The sequence below is a fragment of the Anolis carolinensis genome, chromosome 4 (assembly GCF_035594765.1).
Source record: "Anolis carolinensis isolate JA03-04 chromosome 4, rAnoCar3.1.pri, whole genome shotgun sequence".
Lineage (NCBI taxonomy): Eukaryota > Metazoa > Chordata > Lepidosauria > Squamata > Dactyloidae > Anolis > Anolis carolinensis.
In genome coordinates this window covers 68,108,491-68,130,025 of record NC_085844.1, presented here as the reverse complement: position 1 = coordinate 68,130,025, position 21,535 = coordinate 68,108,491, and the positions used below count along the sequence as shown (strand labels likewise).

At 37.5% G+C, this 21,535-nt stretch overlaps 1 long non-coding RNA gene across 2 annotated transcripts in view; it reads right to left on the bottom strand.

Moving 5' to 3' along the window:
- Positions 1–21,535, bottom strand: part of LOC103278550 (uncharacterized) — a 145,668-nt gene that overhangs the window by 31,717 nt on the left and 92,416 nt on the right. The window contains exons 3-4 of one of the 2 annotated variants that reach the window (XR_010006065.1): positions 15,399–15,470; positions 9,661–12,812 (exon numbers count right to left, since the gene is read on the bottom strand). The exons of the other annotated variant lie outside the window; for it this stretch is intronic. This is a non-coding gene — a long non-coding RNA (uncharacterized LOC103278550). Of the gene's footprint in view, positions 1–9,660; positions 12,813–15,398; positions 15,471–21,535 lie in introns of those variants that run through there. 2 annotated transcript variants of the gene reach the window in all.

Here is a 21,535-nt window from a genome sequence, read left to right as displayed (position 1 = left end):
GCTTTGCCGGAACTCACAAAATGTTGTGTGATGTTCGGCATGGGACTCCATCCTCTAGACAGGGTGAAAGCATCCTATGGCACTGAATTCACCCTGCTTGATTAGATCAAAAGAGACTCTAAGTTGGACAATTGTAACTGCCTTTGTGAATCATGGCCAAAGAAAATAAACAACACAATTAAACAAGAATCGCTTGAAAATATCATATTATCTACATTCATACATTAAACGTTAAAGACATTTCCATCTTTATGAAGAGCTCACACACCAAATTACAAAACATTTCGGCATACTGTACAATCTGTATAAAAAGATCCCAGCCTGAAAATAGGGCACATCCCTTGTAAGAAAGGACACCAGCCATAACTATAGCAGACACAAGTATTTCTGTCTCCAAATAATAGAATTTTCTTATAAGAAGGCACACACCAGTAAATTCTTACTTCTGTTCCACAAGCAGAAAACCTACGACTTTTAATATCAAGTACTTGGGTGCTACGTATTTTGTGTTATGTCTTTTACCATTACCTCAAAGGTGGAAAACACTTAACCAAAAATCATGTCAGTACTAGAATCAACCAGTAAACATTAATTTATTATGAAACATTAAGATCCCAGTATGAATCTTAATTAGTAAGATTGCATTATTTCTTTCATTCCAAAGAAATCCATAGATATCCAAACAAAGTTCCAGTTAATATTAATCAGAAATAAACCCCTCAAATCTCCAGAACTTCTTTCCAAAACATTTTAGAAGTGAAATGCAAATGGCACAGCACATTTCCTATTAATGAGCATATGTGTTTTCTATAGTTCCTTTTCCCTCAGATGTTCTCATTTTTCCTCTTGAAAATGTACTAGACAATTTATACCCAATTTACAAAGTGTTTTCCAAGTTATTGCCCAAATTCTTCGAGCCATTAAATACAAGTGGCAGTTATAACATAGGGAAAGCTCTAGTGGGAAAATCAGTTTGCCTGTTCAATTGATGACATACTATAGTAGTTGCTTAGATGAAACAATAAAATGAATATCTGCAGCAGATTAGCCTGCACTAGAGTATTAGGGTCAAAAGCATTAAAGTTTCACACTGTGCTTCAGAGTTCCTTATTCCACAGTCTTGGGCATTATGACCAGGAATATTACAACAGAAAGCAGTGGGAATGGTGTAGATCAACAGTGGGAATCATGCAGCCTGCCACTGAATCCTGATGTTCACCATAAAATGTTCATATTTCAGGTTTGGTTTCTGGAAAAAAAAATTCTTAAAATTTAAAATAATGTACTTTGTGCAAGATACTCTTTCTATACAAACCTGGAGACTTTTTTGCAAAAAAACAAAACAAACAAAAAAACAAACAAACAAAACAAAAACCCAAAAACAAAAAAAGTCCTGAAGTGTGAAAAATGCTTGTTACTGTAGTTGTTATGGTTCATTATGAGACTAAAACAAACAAAGATTTACATGTCTGATGTAAAGAGGCTTTGACAACCAGAAGCCTCTTCGTCTGCTGGTGATGCTAGTACAGTGATACTAATGGTGCTAGCTAGATAGTGAATCCACAAAACAGAAATGTAGCACTTGAATTGATTTCTAGGCAAGATAATGTGTTTCATGGCAATATTTTATTGGGAAATCATCAATGTCACTCCAATCATTTTACTTGACCAGGAAAATTGGCTTTTGATCACTAGCCAGATCTTAGGACTAGAGATCAGCAAAGAGTGCAGAGGGGAGAAAAATGATGGAAAGAAAAAACTGTCCTACTCTGTCTATGCTATACAGTTATGGTTTTCAGTTTGATTCTCCTGTAACTGTGGTAGCTCATTTCTAATGTTTCTCGTTTGGAATTTTTTTCCTGTTTTTCAGGCAATGGCACTTCCTAGCAATGAATTCCATTTTTTTCAGAAAAGCATGGATCCCAAGAATCCACTCTAATACTATAGATTAAAGTGGATTCTTGGGATCCATGCTTTTATGTCACTGTAATCCATAAGATTAAAGTGACAGTTAAAGTAGAATCAAGATTATATATTGTGAGGCATATTCATGTACGTGATGTGTTGGAAATCTGCCTTTTGGAGAGAATTTAGGATCTGATCTGAAGAATGTAAAATCATTTCACTGGGTAGTAGAACCATAAATAAATAACTGGATATCTTAGTTCAAAGGCAATAATTCCTCTATATGTGAACAAATGTAGACTTCATCACATGAAGCAGTCAAACAGGCATTTCAGCAGTCCCTATCACACAATACTTTGTGTATTCTGCTGCTGATTTGCCTCCCCCCCCCCCCACCATGATTCTCCCATCCCTAGCTATTAATGGATAAAAATGCATCAATAGCTCCCAATCCCATAACATTCCTGTCCTATACCTTGGTATGATGAGTCCCTTCCACTACTGTGTTGGTGGAAAAGTGACATCAGGAGATGGGATTCTCCTCCCCTCCCACTTTCCTCTTGCTATGCCCAGGTTGGTTGTTTTCCTTTTATTTCATATGTTATGTTTAATTTTGTTTTTAAATTATGGAATTACACCATTATGTAATAATAATATGGCAATAATACTAATGAGAAGGAGGAGGAGCAGCAGTGGTGCAGGTAAGTGGGCTTATGAGGGTGTACAGAAGTATGAATGTCAGACCACAGATTGGTGAATTGGTGCAATTGCACTACCAAAGAAGTATCAAAAGTGTGTCCACTATCAATTATAACACAACCGTAATGGAATAACAGGATTGTGTGACAATGTCCTATGGCAATTCACCTGTTCTCAACCTGTTTCCGCTTCAGCTAACTGATATAAAACTGAGACAGGTGAGTATTTTGATTGGTTTCTTTGACTAGGTCAAATTATTTGATCATTTAGTAATGTCTATTCCAATTGTTGATAATTATATAGGCTTCCAGACAGATGGTCTTTCATGTTAAGGGCTACCTGAATCTTTTGTTTTTTTGTTTTTAAGTAGAAGCACAAGGGATTTCCTTTATACAAAGTGAATGCTCTGTTACTAAGCTATCTCCATAGAGACCATCAGCATCTGTGAATATAACACAGCCTAGAAACCTTCTGTCATGCTCCTGTTTGTCCTTCTTTGGCATCTCCATAATGTCATGCAGATATTTGGCAGTAATATATTCAGTGGAAGCATGTAGCTCGGCCAAGTGAATGCACAAGATGTTTTCTTTGATAAATTTTCTGTGCTGTGCAGGTACACAAATACAACTAAAATACCATCCATGGAGTGCTGCCTATTATCTGTAGAAGGTAGACTTTGATGTATCGGTCTCATTAACTTTGATATTTCTTGCCTAATAGAGTAACTTAAATAATTGCATATTTTACTGCTTTATGAAGATGAGATTACAAGTGCAGTTTAAAACTTTTTTCTTATGAACATTACAGATACGTGAAACAGTTCTCTTAAATAAAATCCAACACTTCACTGCCAAACTGCAGCCTGCTTTTCTACAGTTTATCATGTTAGTTATGCTAAATGTTCTTGCCACCCCTATTTAAAGTGCTCAAAAAAGTGAGAAATGTCATTTCTGGAAGGGGACCTCAAGCAGAGAGACTTGGAAATGGAGTCTGAATTCATCATCAGCTTAAAGAGCGAGAGATGAATGGATGGAGCACTTATACATAGTTCCTGAATATGTAAGTTCACTCCATTTGTCTATCATATCCATTCAGATTAGAATTGATTCACTGTCTGTGCCAGGTTCAGATTTGCATTGCATTGCATTGCATTGATTGATATGTATTCCTTGGCTCCACTAGCCATTCTAAAGGAATTTAGATAGGAAGGAGCAACTCCAGAAGCAGTTATAACAAGCAGAACAAAAAACCCTGCAAAATGCTCTGTGAAACCTTGGTCACTTTTCCTTCTAGTAAGAATACACAACCTGCAAAAGGCATTTAATAAAAGTTAGATGATCACAAATAAGCCATTAATTAATTTTTGCAAAATGTCAGAAGCCAGATGCTTTAATACTACAAACATTTCAAGTATCATTTGCTTGTCTCTCAGCATCCACTCAAGGTTTCATCAGAATGGTGACATTTTATAGAGTAATAGCCAAGGGGAAACAATTTGCTGAGAAGTTATCCTGCACAACTTCACTGGAATGAAAATGAGGTGAGCAACACCATGTTTTCTTTTTGTGCTATCCCCTTCTTTGGGCAGTTTAACCGCACACTAACAGCTATGGCAGTATCCTAAGGAAGCTTGAGATTTTAATATAGGTGGAATTTTCTGCTAAAGAGCTCTCATTATGTAGCTCCAGTGAAAATATCAAATTTCAAATCCCAAGATTCTGTAAGCGGGAGCCACAGAAGTTAAAGTGGGATTAAACTGCTATCATTCTGTACTTTAGTTAAACTCTACAGCTATGCAGAGTTTCTAGTTTGTCTTAGTTTGTCTACAGATAGCTATAGCTTCACTGAATCCACAGTGGACCCAAAACTTACTCTACGACTTATATATATAGTGTTCCGTCACTACTTCGTGGTTCACTTTTCGCGGATTCGCTGTTTCGTGGTTTTTCAATAAATTCTAAAAGACTATTATAAATTATAAAAAATTACAATTTACAGCCTAAGGAAGGGAGGAAGGAGAAGCTAAAGGGAGAGAAAAGGAGCCCAAGCGGCAACAGGAGGAGAAGGAGGCGATTTATCAACACATGATTGGTTGATAAAAATGTAAAATAGTGTATAACTACTAAAATACTGTATAAATATTAAAATAAATATAGTGCCCCTACTTCACAGATTTTCACTTATTGTGGGTGGTCCTGGAACCTAAGTGAGGGAACACTGTACATTTCAATTCTGTGATAATTGTAACCCAAAAAGAGACAGAAAGATTCAGTGTTTGCAGCCAGAATGGGAACTGATGGAAAATGCATTTCCTAGCTCTCACCTTGGTAGGTAACATACAAATCAACATTGAGTTCAACAAAATTGGTTTTGGTCATTTAAATATACTGCCGAACATACAGCAACAATGATATGGTTCATTGCTCTATCTATTCAGTGTCTTGTTCCATCCTTCCGTTGATATGGGACAAATATATCTTCAAACCCAGTGGGATTTATGTGACACTGTACCTATCTCAGTGTAGTATAAACAAAATAAATTTTGCTGTTTGAATTAGTAATGGGAATAATATTCACTTGATATTTGTTTCCTGTCTAAGAAGTGGGTTTTTCTGAGACTTGCAAAATCCTGTTGGGAGGTAGATAAGCAGATGTTGCAACAGCGCTCAAAGATTATTTGCTCTTTCAGTGCTATTTATATGTAGAAAAATAATGTGGGTTTTATTCACAAAATGTGTTTTCTGCACAAAAAGTCCATTCAAATCTCTGCATAGGAAAGGATCTTCTAGATAGAACAACACTCATGAGTTTCTATACAGAAAATATGCATTTTGCATGGAATTTCTATGCAGAAAAATTATATATATATATATATATATATATATATATGAATGATACATACACACACACACACACACACTCCTGGACAAAAATGCCATGTTTTCTGCATCAAAAATTGAGAAAACCTATATGAATTCTAAGTATGTACATATATGGTTAGGAATCATATGTTTCTGCATAGATGAATGACTCATAGGACCTTGGCAGATATTTTAATGTTCTTGTCCAGTAAGAGACTGTCATAGAAATTATTTTCTCTTGCTTACAAAGATAAAGAATGTGAACTTAGATACCTGTACTTGGAATAAGTACAGGAAAGGAATGTCAAATTACTTTTAGAGATTATTATCAAAGGTTGCTAAAATTTTCTTGATGATGAAGTCAGGGCCAGCCCTACAATTAGTCAGAGTGATGAAGCTGTCTGATTTTGCAGATGATGGAGGTCAGGTGGCATGGACATTTACCCATATGCAGTGCATTGCCTTCTCCACATCACCAAAAGTAGACTGCTGCCCTCAGGAATGATGGGAATACTATCTCTTTCACAGTGCTGAAATAAGTTTCAACTGCCAACACAGTTTCTTTCTGAGAATGAAATATGAAATCCACTGTGAGTCATAGCTGGTGATGAACAAACTGGTCATACTTTCTTGATAAATAGTGCATACAATGTATTATAAATTCATTATTTTATCAATATTTTAACATACTATGCCACCACAATTCATAGTGTACTTTACAATTTGCATAATGCAATCTTTACTTTTAAACTCCTGGTATAGAATTATGTTTTAACATTTATATTTCTATCATTGGCTCTTATCATACACCCTTAGTTTCTGATGGCCTATCATTATGGAGTTGTAGGTAAAGGTAGTGGCTATGCTTGCAAAGCAAGGTTCAGCAATAAACATACAAGTTTATTGAACCAGGACTTCTGTCCCCATATCACACTAGGTACTGGATTCTTTTATTTCCTTGAGAAAAAATAATGTCAGAGTTTAGTCATGCTATTTAGTCATACAGGTTACGTAGGTTATAATTTTTTCCATAGTTAAAGTTACCACATTATTAAAGGTTAGAAGAAAGCCAGGGCTAACTATATATTTGAGTATAAAGCACCAGTAGATTCAATTTATAAACCAGTTTCGAATTCTGGTAGCATCACTAGTTGTCAGTGGCAAATGTTCCTAGTAGGATACTGTTCTCCTGGATTTGAGGTTTAGTACTATTTGAGTTTCTGACATCTTCCATTCCACATATAGATTGTAAGAAAAAGATGCAACAAGTCTCTAATATTTCCTCTAAGCATGGTAACTGACTCAACAGAATGGTGTCATGAAACTTCCTGCTGTTTGGAGCTTGGGGAAAATGAAATACACTTATTTGCTCTTGAGCTCCATTGTTCAGCAAAAGGTCAAGTCCTAAGAGATATGGAGCACATGTTTCTGTTACACTGATACTGCTAAAAATTGTTAGGATATTATAAGATTATAGAACACGATCCTGGGAGCACACTGAAAATATCAGAAATATCCATATAGTAGTATGTCCTGCTGCTAGTAGTAAGAAGAACTCAAACAAAGAGTCAAGTAAACTTGAACAAAGTAGTGTTAACTAATAATCTCCATTTTACTATTTAGCATCCAGGGTTATGAACCTTAACAAATTTGGACTTCACGTATTGGGTTTATTCAACTAGAACATTAACTTATATTCTCATGTAGCTAACATGGAGTAAGAAACAAAAATACAATTTTAAATAATTGGGATCATAAACAACAAACAAACACAGAGAACAAAAATGATAATAGTCCATTCTGACAGGAAAATATATATTCTGGGTAGGCATTCTTTTGGTAACTAAGAAACATTTTAACTCAATTAAACAAGGACAATCTTGTTTGAGAAACCATAAACCTTTTTTATTTGAAGCTTATACAATAGCAAGAAAGGTTCCAAGAAGACCATTCTGGAAAGACATTCTAAAGATGGGGTGCTACCACCGAAAAAGCTGTCAATGGCCACTAGCCATCATGACTGGCTATTACCTCGATTACTCAAGTTAGTATATCTCTAAACACTAATTACTAGGAGACACAATAGAGAAAGTGCTATTAAACATATGTCTCCTTTCTGGGTTTCCCATAGACCACTGCTGGACAAAAATGCTGAATTGAAATATAGGGCTAGAGTCATGGCCTGTGTAATTAAAGGGTCAGCATCATATAGATAGATTGGATGCTTCTCATCAATGTACTACTTATACCTGCCATAGTTCATTATTGTGATTGACAGAGATATTTAGTTTTCACTGCCAGATGAATAAAGCTAATTACATGATGATGAGTTAAAAATTTAATAAGTACAGTTTCCTTTTCAGTCTCCAAATAGGTCACACATTGGATTGTTTTCACTCAACAGGTCAAATATATAGTCTAGCACTTTTAAACCACCTGTTTGTTTAGAATTTATTGTGATAGATGAAAACTCAAACAAATGTGTTCAAATTAGGATATTGAGCACTCAGTTTTCCTTACTAATCTAAAGTACCATGGCATGAGGTCATTTTAAATCAACATCAGACTCAATTGGCATTCAGTCACATTTTATTTTAGTCTGTTGCTTTGAAGTGTTCGGAGACATAGAGAATATGCTTAAATGCATATATTCAAACCTAAATGCAAGCTATTTGAAAAAAATCTGTCTCCCTATAAGAGCATGTCCTTATACAAGAACTGTGGGAGAAGGTCTTCCTTTCCTCCGCCATCCTAGGATAGTGTTGTAGGACATGAAAGACAGCCTTCTCAATGGTGCTTCCAAGATCCAGTTGCCCCCCTTCTTGCTGTCTTCCTATTGCAGGTAAAGTCCTTTGTATTTAAGGAAGCTTTTGGTGTTGGCACAAAGTGTTTTTAATGGGGAGATGGTGTGGCATTTTCATTTTATTATGTTTCAAATGTCTTTTAAATTCTGTTTCAACATACGCTTTTTCTTGTTTGTTTTTTTTTTAAAATATCAGTTAGTTTAATTGTATTTCAATTAATCAGTATGGATCACATACTGGGAGAAAGTAGGATATAAATTAAATAATAATAATGTGAGTAAATTGGAGACAAACAATTCCAGAGTTTATTAATAGTTCCAAAGACAAATAGTGACCTGACTGGCTGTATGTATAGAGTTGGATCTCCATATCAGCATAGTTATAGGACCTCTTCACACGGGACATTTTAGCCTTGTCTTGCCACTTCTATTTGCAGCATGGGCAGGGCCTGCCATGCACCATCACACGATGCACTGCAGGCTCTGCCCACATTCATCCCAAAGTGGAGGGGAAATGCCAAAAGGCACTGTAAGGATGTTATGAGTTAATGGGAATTATTGATATGATTTTATTTGTTTATTAAAAGGAAAAAGGGGAGTTATGTATTGATGAAGACAGGTCTCACATGGAAGCCAGCTGTGTTCAGCGGATTGCCATGGCAACGTAACCTCTCTCTGGAGGAAAAAGGGGGCGTGGCTAAGATGACAGTTAGAGCATATTCCCTTTTAGAAGTTCAGTTGCTGTGAGGGTTTTAAAAGGAGTGGCTGTTAGGGGTTTGAGAAGAAGAGTTGCGGTTAGGTTTTGGAAAGATTAGGAGCTGTGGAAATCAGCTAAGGACGGCAGCTTATGGTCACTCAGGGGAAAGGCTGGGAATATAAGCTGACCGGGGGAGTTTAGTATACTCTGTTGAAGAGAAGTTATTTAAGAAATATCCATTCAAGAAAGACTACATTGTAACTTAAGATCCGGAACGTTTACTGATTGAAACCATACGCTTATGTACCAAAAATAAACTTGAATTTTGTTATTGTTCATAAAGATAAGTCTCCTTGCCTCTCTGTAAGCCTGTTACCTCACGTTGGTGGCAGTTACCGTACCTATCTATATAAGTTACCGTACTTTCCTATATAAGTTACCATCTTTACTCATTTAAACCCAATCAGTTCCGTTATCCTTCCTTATCCACTAAATCATCCCTGTCATACATTCACACATCCTCCATCCCTCCCTCTCACACGTGCACACATCTCCTGAATTGGAGGCAGCAGTGGGATTTAAAGACAAAGATTTCCCCTGCCTGAGTTGAGTACCACAAATTGGGCTCTCTTCAATTGGGGGCAGTGGTGGGATTCAGAAAAAGATTCCTTCCCTGCCTCACCTCTCTTCAGGCACTATAGAGAGGAAAGTGTGTTTTGGGTAGCTCTGATGGAGCTACACACACTTTTCTCCATGTGATGGGGGAAAGGGTGGCGGGGCATTTCACATTGCCTCCCTTTCTCCCATTTGATGATGATAAGGACAGAGTGCCAATCTGCCCTGTCCCGTCTTCACTGTATAATGGGGGAAGGAGGGAGAGTTTGCAGGGTGCCATGAGCCGACACATGCGCCTTCCCTTTTGCCAGCGACTGTCAGCAAAATGGCACAGTTTGATGTGAAGAGGTCCATAGTCTGTCATTTGTAACTTGGACCAGATGCAAACTCTACACAAGCGCTTATTCAGCAACTCATGGGATAAGTGAAAGATTGTGTCTTGGTCTTAAAATACATTTATGGACAATATGCTGAATTCCAAATTGAAAGAAAAAAAATTAGTCTAAGCACTTAAGAACTGCAAATACTACTGTAACCTTGGGAGCAGAACATGCAGTTTATGGTGGGTGAAATAAGAACAAGTAAATGATGCTGCACAAGTGCTTCTACTACTTAAATGAAAAGTGAAATGGTTGGAGAGTTGCCATCCAACAGCAGAGCAGCAGCAAACCTGTTTAGGCAGGGCCTATTAAAATAAGATGAGATTTTGAATTATCAAATACACATACATCAGCATTCCTAATGGCTAGAATTACTAAAGACTTTGTGTCTGGAGTGGTTAATGTAAGTGATATATGAAATCCCCAGTGGTTTTTGATACTAATGTCAAAGGTGCTTGGGAAGTAGAATTCAGTGTTTAAAGTATAAGCCAAAATCTGGAACAAATTCAATGGTTCACTAACATGAAAGCGAACAGCTTTATTTCTGGATCTACATCACTGTTACACTATTTGACATGAAGTGTCTATCTATTTTAAAGATACTAAATGAACTATGACAAGCCATCATGTATACAAATTGTACTTGTGAGGTTTTAGTATATGTACACCCATTGTACTTGTGCTGGGAAAATATACACTGTACATTCTTCCCCCTACCAAAAAATGATATTACTATAGATTTTGAAAGTAGAAGAGCCTGAAAAAGAGAGACAGGAGTAATAATGTGAGCATGGAAGAGAGGAGTTCAAGACAGAGGCAAGAAAGTTATAAAGGGAGATAATGGATGAGATGTTAGAGCTATGGAAAGCAATTGGCTTGTATTATTAATTTTTAGGTAGTTCATTTCTCCTACACTTGTGTAAAACACTGGTATGAGCTACAAACTGGACTCACATTGAATACACTAAAATTATTCAAAATTATGCATATTCTCCTTGCAATTAAAATTAGATATATACATGTAATCCTAGATTATGTACACATATATCACAGGGAGGAATGCAGCCGTGATGCAAAGGAAGAGGGAAAATAGTAACATCGCTGAGACTTTTAAGACTAGCTGGTTTATTTTAGCATGTGCTTTCATGGATATAAGCCTATTATATTGCTTCTAAAATATCAACTATTACATTCTTTCTGCCAGAAAAAGCATAACTCAGAAGCAATCAACACATGGCTCATACATCAATACGTGGATGATACATCAAAAAGATGCTCATTGTCTGATTTGTGCAGGTACTTATTATCTTCAAAGAGAGCTTTTCAACCACATAAGCTATACATGAATAGGTTCTGTCCAGGCAATCTTTCCCCCATGATACATAGGGTTCAGTCAATATGAGTACTTGAGTGACCAAAGATGGGGAAAACCCAAAACAACATGCTTCAACAGTGAGAATGAATAGACAAGGATTCTAGGATACCTACAAGTTGGGATATAAGGGGGTTTGGAGGGAGGTGGAACAAAAAGAAAGGAAAAGGATGCAAAATACCTCAGCAGACTGCAGTTCAAACAGTAAGGTGTCAGAAAAGACATGGAAAAAGTAAAGGTGAGACAAAGTGAAGATGAGAAGCAAAGAACGACACATTTATGAAGTATTGTAGTTTTAAGGTCAGTCAGAGCACAAAGTAGAGAATGTTGAGAAATTGCCTCTGCATTCAATGGTTTCTCATATCAACCTAACTGGTAATATGGTAAAGTCTCACTTATCCAACCTTCACTTATCCAATGTTCTGTATTATCCAATGCAGTCTGCCTCCCACCCAAATCCATAGCTGTTTTTCTAGGTAGCAAGGACTGAACTTTTTACAGATTTAACTTCCAACAATGTTGTTACAGTAAGATCATTTTATGCAATTCTATCTTTATTTGTAGTCAATTTTTAGTAGTCAATGTTTTTGTAGTCAATGTTAACAATACATTGCAATGTTTTGGTGCTAAATTTTTAAATATAGTAATTATTACATAAAGTTACAGTGTATTGAACTGCTTTTTCTGTTGATTTGTTGTAAAATCAAAATGTAATTAGATGTTTAATAGGCTTTTCCTTAATCCCTCCTTATTATTCAACATTTTTGCTTATCCAACATTCTGCCGGCCCATTTATGTTGGATAAGCGAGACTCTAACTGTAATTATATTGAACTCTTTTGTTATGCTAGATGGTTTTGTGTTTTATTATTATTGCATATTGGTTTATATCTTATATTTATATGTTCAGTCTAGAACATCATATGGACATATTAAGGTGATAGGTAGCATATTAAAAGAAAAGGAAAATAGCTAGGAAGAACAATGTGAATGAGAATGATTAAAGAACAAAGGTAATATTCAAATCAGTAAAATGGTTTGAGGAAATGATCACCTCCTGAAAAAGCACTATTCACGACCTGAAAACTGAAAGAGTTTTCATTTGGTTTAGTCCTGACATATACATGTGCATAATACAGTCTCATTTTAAGTTTTCACTTCAAGAGAATAATTGCTTCCCTGGATGCTCTATTTTATAAGAGGAATTCATTTTTTAAAAAAGAGAAAGAAAAATGAGAAAAGGCTGAGCAAAGATTGCAGAATATGCACACAACTAAGCAAGAGAAATAACGAAGGAAATATATAAAGGAGAGATGGAATCCCAAACACTAATATATTTCACAACAAAATTACGGAAAGAACATGCCTGCAGACTCTGGATTCGAACTTCAATCACGATTATTGCTCTCCAAGTGACTGGTTCATTTCCCCTGCTGCAGGACAAAACCTGACTGAGCATCACGTAGGAGACAAAGCAAACTCTGTAACAGAAATCATATATTTTGATTCAAAAACCACTCTGTGGAACATCATGGATAGATTTAAAACCATAAAGCGCCTACATTTTATCTTTATTGAGATTTTTTTCCTGGCACCCCCCTCCCATTCCCAACCTTACATAATGGAATATACTCAAGGTTAGCATTTTTACCCTTCTGTTCTTTTATCCTTTCCCATTTGCAAGATGCTTGAGGGGTCTGATATTTGCAAATCTGTATACACAATGTTGTGAATGACACCTCTTGGACTAATGGATAAATAAATACCTTAAATAAAAGTTTTTAAATGATTCCAGATGCTGCACATCTCCAAATGTTTTAGTGCAGTTCTTGGCAATTTATATGCATAAATCATTCCATATTTTGAGACTAATTATTATTTATTATTATGTTTATTTATACCCCGCTTTCTCTCTCTACAAGGAGATTCAAAGCATCTAAGCACATACTTAAATGAATAATAATTCTAAGATATACACACACATATGTCTAATAATGCAGAAATTAAATGGTTTTGGAAGTGAACACATATAAAATGGAGACAGTCCAATGAAAGGGTCCCTCACACTGATGCTCTTGTCAAATAATTCTTTTTTCTCAGTCCTTGGAAGGAACATGCAGTAGTTGGTGTGAAATACATGCAGCATCCTAAAGTCAGTGACATGAGGTTGGGTCCAGTTATGAATTCCATAATCCAAACACCCACTAAAGTTGCCAGATTGTATAAATACTTGGGCTGCTGTAACTTTAACCTGAAAAGATGACAAAATATAATATTTCATTGAGACAGAGCTAAGTATTCAACTTCCCTTCCCTTCCTTCTCAAACTGTAAGTTTCCTAATTCCTAATAAACTGATGAAAGTCTATGTCTTCCCTTTTCCTTTAAACTCAAACTTTCCACTACAACTATTCTCTACCAAGACTTGTCTTGCTTCATAGTGCAGATCAGGGGCCATCCTGCTCCTTTTGGCTCCAGGAGCCTGAAGAAGCAGGATTGCACTGGTATCATGAAAGCAGCTCAGTGAGTCAATCCCCCACCTGGTGTTTTATTAAGCTGGAGTAAACTTTCCCGCATTTTGGACTTGCCTGGATGGTAGTTTTACCAGGTTTAGTGCCTCATAAAACTACAGCCCCATCTACATGTCTTGCTCGTTCTGTGTGTTTTTAAAACGAATGAGGTAAAGGTAAAGTCTTTCCCCTGACATTAAGTCTAGTTGTGTCTGACTCTGAGGGTTGGTGCTCATCTCCATTTCTAAGCTGAAGAGCTAGCATTGTCCATAGACACCTCCTAGGTCATGCGGCCAACATGACTGCATGGAGCGCCATTACCTTCCTGCAGAAGCGGTACCTATTGATCTACTCACATTTGCATTTTTTTACGAACTGCTAGGTTGGCAGAAGCTGGGGCTAATAGTGGGAGCTCACTCCACTCCCCAGATTCGAACCACCAACCTTTTGGTCAACAAGTTCAGCAGCTCAATGGTTTAACCCGCTGCACCCCTGGGGGCTCCACGCCCCATCCACAGTGCCATATAAAATCCTGATTATCTGCTTTTAACTGGATGATATGGCAGTGTAAAAGGAGCCCCGGTGGCGAAGTGTGTTAAAGCACTGAGCTGCTAAACTTGCAGACCGAAAGGTCGCAGGTTCAAATCTGGGGAGCGGCGTGAACGCCCGCTGTTAGCTTCAGCATCTGCCAACCTAGCAGTTCAAAAACATGCCAATGTGAGTAAATCAATAGGTACCGCTCCGGCGGGAAGGTAACAGCTCTCCATGTAGTCATGCCGGCCAAATGACCTTGGAGATGTCTACGGACAACGCCGGCTCTTCGTCTTAGAAATGGAGATGAGCACGAACCCCCAGAGTCAGACATGACTCGATTTAACATCAGGGGAAAACTTTGTTAGGAGTCCTGGTGGCGAAGTGTGTTAAAGCACTGAGCTGCTGAACTTGTAGACCGAAAGGTCGCAGGTTCAAACCCCGGGAGCGGGGTGAGCACCCTCTATTAGCTCCAGCTTCTGCCAACCTAGCAGTTCGAAAACATGCCAATGTGAGTAGATCAATAGGTACCTCTCCGGAGGGAATTATCAAAGCAGATAATCTACATAATTTGTTTTGAACTAGATTATATGAGTCTATACTGCCATATAATTCGGTTCAAAGCAGATAATTGGGATTTTATATGGCACTGTAGTTTTAGCCTGGGACAGAAAAAGTAAGCCATTTGGAGACTCACTTTGCCCACATTCCCAGAACTCTGATACATTTTTTAAATGTGGTTCAAAAGGTGAGCGGTTTTCTTGGAGTAATTACAGAGTAGCATTTTATCAGTTAGGTTTGGCTTTGACGTGTCATTTTCTTCTTTTTCCTAAAAATATACTTTTCTGTCTCTGCCATAATAACACCCATATGGAAGGTACTTTGTGGTATTCCAAGAGCTACAACAATTTCCAAAATGCGATAACATTTCTCTAATTTCAGCTAGGCTCTTTATAAAATGTTAGTTCTTTTAGTTGTTATAAAAAAAACAGATGTAGGGATCCATTTCAGCCTATGTGCCATATTACCTTCTTGGGATTTTTATGCCATTGGCAAGCAGGCCCAGCAATAAAATGGAAAAGACACCAATCCATAGACATCTGTTCATATATAAAGAAGAGAAAGATCACAGAAATAATATTTCATAAGTGCAAAGCATCCTAAAAAGGTCATAATACAGACACCTGCATGTGTGCATTTTATAGAGTGCCACTAATATCTGGGACATGATGTTCCTAAAATGAAAAGCAGACACAGCCAAATGTACATAATTCTAAATGCCATGGGACTTGCTTCTAGGTAAGTCTGTATATGATTGCAGATTTATTCACTCTTGAAGACAAGATTCCTGAGCAGATGTAAGATTGTAAATAGGCTCCACCAGTCTGGGTGAAATGAAGAAAAAGAAAATAAACTTCATATGCAATAGACAACAGAATTCATATCTCCATTATCTCATTTCTGTGCTTTTGAATAGAGAACATAACACAAAACAGAGAAATTCAGTAAGATGAAAAGGTTAAGAAGGAACCACAAAGAAAGTATTTTAATCTTGCTTGTTTATCTGAACAGCTTCTTGTCATTGAATGTAACCTTGTTTCTGCCTGGTTGCCCTGTGGAAAATTTGCTCTGTTTACTGACTGGTGCATGGCTGAACAGGTTCCAGTTGCTATTGAAAAAAATAATAATGATTGAGTACTGTTGTCTGTATAGTGCAATTGAAAGAATGATGAACCATTGTTGGTGGTGATGTTGACAACCTTAGTAATTCCTTGACCTGGAATACAAACTTCAGTAACTCAAAATAGTTTGATTTCAAGGTGGCTCATAGAGGAACTCCTCCTTCACATCCATCTGCTTACCTGGCAATAAAGTAAGTGCCCCATGCTGTCAGGCACATCACTATCTGTTATCTTCTCCCCTTCAAAGTGCTAGAAACCCTTGCCTGGAAGTGGTAGTTTACCCAGATTAACAGACAATAGTACAAAATTTTCTGTGTTATCCATAACTGATCCCATGCAAGTATCAATTTTACTTCAGTTAAGATTATACGTCAAAAACAATGCAATTAAAAATTCATTTATTGGTATGTACACAGGCACATCATCTTGTATAATAAATAATTTAAACAGGGTTTTCTCCTTTGCAAAAAAGGTTTAATTATCTGCACAATTATAAATTTATGAGCTATTATGCAAATGATGTTTATACAGTTTGAGCATCCCTTACCCAGAATTCCAAAATACAAAATACTCCAATATCTGAAATTATCCAAATGGGTGGCTGAGATAGTAATACCTTTGTTTCTGGGTAGTTCAATGTACACAAAATTCCTTTCATGCACAAAACCAGTACCAATTTTGTATGCATATACAATTGCCTTCAGGTATGTATGAAATTTGTTTTAGGTTCCACCTCTAAGAATTCTCATTATGTATGGAAGTATAGGTATTGCAAAATCTGGGGGGGGGGGGGGGGGGGAATCCAAAATGCAAAGCATTTCTGGTCCCAAGCATATCAGATAAAGACACTCAATTTTTATCATATTGACTGTTGAACTTCAAAGTATTTTCTTAACAAAAACGAAGGGAAAAAACTATATGCCACGAACAAAAATGTTGCTACCCTGGTTTGTGAAAGGTAATACATCAGCTGCTGCAAATGAGTACACTGAAGAGATAAGGCCTACATTGAAGAAGGAAGAAATACTCAAGAAAATAAGGATAGACTGGAACAATTAAGACTATTACAAGTAGGTGTGTGCTAGAGATCCCATGCATAGCATGATCAAGATCCCACTTTAGTGCTGGCAGAGAATAAACCTCCATCTGAGTATTTCCATTGTTATTGGTTCCATAGCACAGCATGAAAGCATTAATATACATCCCCATGACTAATCAATGGGCAGGAATATGTGTGTGTATGTCTGGATGTTATGAACCATCAAGCTGCAGTTGTTGAGCCAATAGAAAAAGAGAAGCAGCCATCTCGCTCTTGAAATTCTAGTATGCCCTTATATGTTTTTATTAAAGCTGAAATTCAGCTGAAAAGTTAACTTTAAATTAATTCTATTTTCAAATTGAAAGGAGAAAGGTTAAGTACAAGTGTAGTAAATGAACATTATTAAAATTATTATGAAATATATTTAATTCTTTCTGATTTAACAACTGCACGTCCCTAATATTTTATATTTTAACATAGGTAGCTCCCCCCTCCTCTAAAAATAATAAATTTCCCATGCTGCTGATATTCAATTAAAACATTGCTTTACATGTCATAGATACCTCTAGAAGGTAGCTTTCTAGTGTAAAGATGGGGATAATGTAGCCTATGGACTTCACATGGCTTCTGAGTAGCCTTTGGGGATCTCCAAAGACCCCTAGCAATGGCCAACAAGCTTCTATAGCCATTTTAATTCCAACTGATTTTTAGATGTTTCCATCACCCCTGGGAACTGGTCAAAATCACATCAAGAAAAATTAGTAAGCAAGAGGTAGTTGATTCACTATCATGGTGGAGAAGAAATAGGGGTTTCACTTTTTACTCGTTTCCCAATTGCTATTGCACTGGTTGCCATTCCTCAACCCTTATAAAGAAGAAAAAGAAGCAAAAGTGCAGAGGTTTTCCTTATCCAACTGATGATTCTTTTAACCTCAAATACTAGAAGTAAATTAACATCATGACTTATAATATACAAATACAAGATAGATTTTACCTTGTTATTACTGGAGTTGAATAATTCAGTGCTTCCCATTAGTAAAATGATAGCATGACAATTTTATATTTAGACTTCCTTGTGCACTGCATCAGCACCTTACTTCCAAGTCTTTTTAAAGTGCACCTAACAAGAAATATCCACACTGACTCATAAAAATATATTTCAATTAGTATGTACTTGAAATTCATAATATCTTTTTCAACTAAAAAATACATATGATTTTTCCCCCAAATGAGGCTTCCTTTTCTGGCCTTTCTTAGAATATGTATCCTTAGAAAGGGCAGTAAAAGAATGCAACCTGTGAAAAAATCATGTGTTTTTACATATATATTTACTGGAATTTTAAATTCATTTACTGGAATTTTGGGCCTTGTAATCCCGTTCCTAGTGTCATTGTGGCAGATGAGGATGAAAACATGGGGTTTTCTCCGGATCAACAACAGCTGGAGTTTTTCCAGATGCCTGATGTTGATACTCTTGCCCAAAAGCCAATTAAAACCGACCTTGACCAGCTCTCGCCTCCCTTCGCTAGAAAGCAATCCTTCACGGCAGACAGGAGAGTGAAAGAGCGAATTCGCAGGAGTGCGAGAATTGCTGCCAAACAAGACACTGATTAGCCATGGTTCCCCTGAGAAAATTCAGGGAGTCTCACATCTGCAAAGTTGGGTTTCGTTTCCTGTTCTCTAGGGAAAGAGAACGCTGGACAACCGTTTGGCGGGAAACGAGACCCAGATAAAAGTACCTAGCACTGTTGATTCGTTGCGGAGACATCGGAGCAGCTTCAGGAGTAAATTCATGTTTTCAGCTTAGTGTGGACTTCACTAAGTCCGCAAATCCAGTTTCCTTGCCTTGCCTTCTCAAGTATCCAAGAATTGCCTTGCCTTGCTCCTAGCCACGGATTTGGTTCTTAGAATCAAGTTTTGGACTGCCTTGCCTTGTTTTGAGCCACGGATCCTGTTTTCTAGGTTCAAGCCTTGTTCCCAGCCTTCTTGCGGATTTACCTTGTGCCTTGAAAGACTCTGGACAATTCCCCACACTATTGCCTGGCAATAGTGTGTGTTTCGGTTTAATGGATTTTATCTTTGAACTCTAATATCATTTATTGGACTAGTTATTTCTGGACTTTATTTGACCTCATTTGAAAGGTCTGCTTTTGGACTACATATTCTACCTGTTTTTATCCTTCTTATATATTTCCTTAATAAAGATATTAGATAGTTTATTGGCCTCCGTGTATGGTTCTTGGTGCTCCGCTGCCTAGGGTCTGACAGCTGTTAGGACACAGAGGATGGAGCTAGAGGAGTGGGCATAGCTTCTTCCCAAGAGCCCAAGACAGGGCTGAGAATCTATACCTCTCCTGAGAGGCCTTTTAGGAGTAAAGGGCGGGGCTGGGGGCGGGGCCTCTTCCCAAGAGCACGAGACAGGGCTAAGCCTCTGTATACCTCCCCTGAGGCGCTTGTTAGAACACGGGGGTGGGGTATAGAGATTCAGCCCCATCAAGCACTTAGGAAGAGGCCCTGCCCCCTCCTCTAGCCCCGCCCCCTGTATCCTGGCAGGCACCGCAGGACAGGGATAGAAGCTTAGCCCTGCCTCAGAGCTCGTAACTCCACACATCCCAGTCCTGGCCGCCCATTTATGGCCCTGCTCCCCCCCTCCCAGCCCTGCATCTTGGACTAGGGGAGAGGCTCAGCCCTGCCCTCTTGAGCAGCAGCCACGCCCTCCTATCTAGGGGGCGCTGAATAATATTTTTTCTGGAAAGGAGGCGGTAGGCCAAATATGTTTGGGAACCACTGATTTAGACTTTCAAGGCTCCCCATCCAGCCACTGTGGAGATGGGAGGGAGATTTCTCCCCTTCCAGTCGACATCCTAGATGACATTATTCCAGATTGATGGGGAGAATGAAAGGGGATAGTAAAGGTGTCTTTCCCTGCTGAGTGGCCAGAACTCTGTCCCATCTTGACAGTGGCTGGGAGGAGAGGCGTGGAAGTCATTATAGATGAGCTTGATTGAATAAGTGGTAGAATTTGAAGCAACCGGCAACTTTGGTTAACATGGTTTAAGGTTGTGTTAAGTAGCTTTGTCCTGTGTTAACCCAGCTCTGTACATTGTTTAGCTGCCATGGAGTTAACAACAACAACAACAACAACACTTTATTTATACCCCGCCATCATCTCTCCACAGGGACGCAGGGCGGCTTACAAGGGGCAGAAGCCCAACAACATAATTGAACAAAATAAACAACAACATAAACACAATTCACGGTATAAACAGATAAAAACAGCAATACAATGTAAAACAAGAATATTATAGTTGGTTCACCATTCCTTTGTGCTAAATGGTCCATGTAGTTGTGCCAACAGATCTATATCCATTTGTTAGTCCCAACCAGAGTAGATCCACTATATCATTGATTATATATATGTATAGATTACAAAAACGTTGATTTATTAAGTTCTTAAGTTCTCATGGTTTCAATGGATCAAGTCAGGCCTAATAGTTATGTTTCTATTTGAACAGCACAGAAATAAAGATTTATTCCAGCATAAAAATGTGGGTAGAAATATATAAAGCATTAATACATTACAACTAAGGAAAGAACTTTCTATACCCTTACCATTTCTATCTTTCCCACCTAATAATGAGAAATGCCAGACAAAGTTATTACAGACAGGCAAATAGATTACGATTTTGAAATGCTCACTCTCACACACTGTGTATATTGTGATATCCTTCTTCACAATCATGTTCCCCAACCAAGAGCCATTTTAAAATGTTTCTCTTATATCCTTAAAAGCACCTTCTGGCAGTATTCCAAGAGAGGACAGCTTGAAAAGGAACTTAATGTACAGTAGTGCTAACTCTGTAAATTGTAAATTGCACAGATATTTGGGACAGATAGAATAAGGAGACAGTAGAATAAGGAGACAAAAAAGATCAGACATCTGCAGCTGCTGTGACAATGAAAACTGGGGTTCACAAACTCAACAGATGTATGTTATAGTTTCTAAGGGCCATTCTACACTGCCATATAAAATCCAGATTATCTGTTTTGAACTGGACTAAATGGCAGTGTAGACTCATATAATCCAGTTCAAAGCAAATAATGTGGTTTATCTGCTTCAATAACCTGGATTATATGGCAGTTTAGAAGGGGCCTAAGACTTTCATTAAAGCCATGTCTTAAAATCAATGTTTTAAAACAAATAAAATTGAACGCAGTAGCAGAAAAACAAGATTGGGTTATGGATATTTTAAACGTAGCTATTTGTAAATATGGTAGTCCTTTGTAGGAAAGAAGATTGATGATGACAAATTCCATGTCTTACTATGGTTGTGCTGCTGTTGTTATTGTTGTACCTTCAAGTCATTTCCAACGCCTAGCAACCCTAAGGCAAATCCATCACATTACTATGGCAAGATTTGTTCATAAGAGATTTGGCATTGTC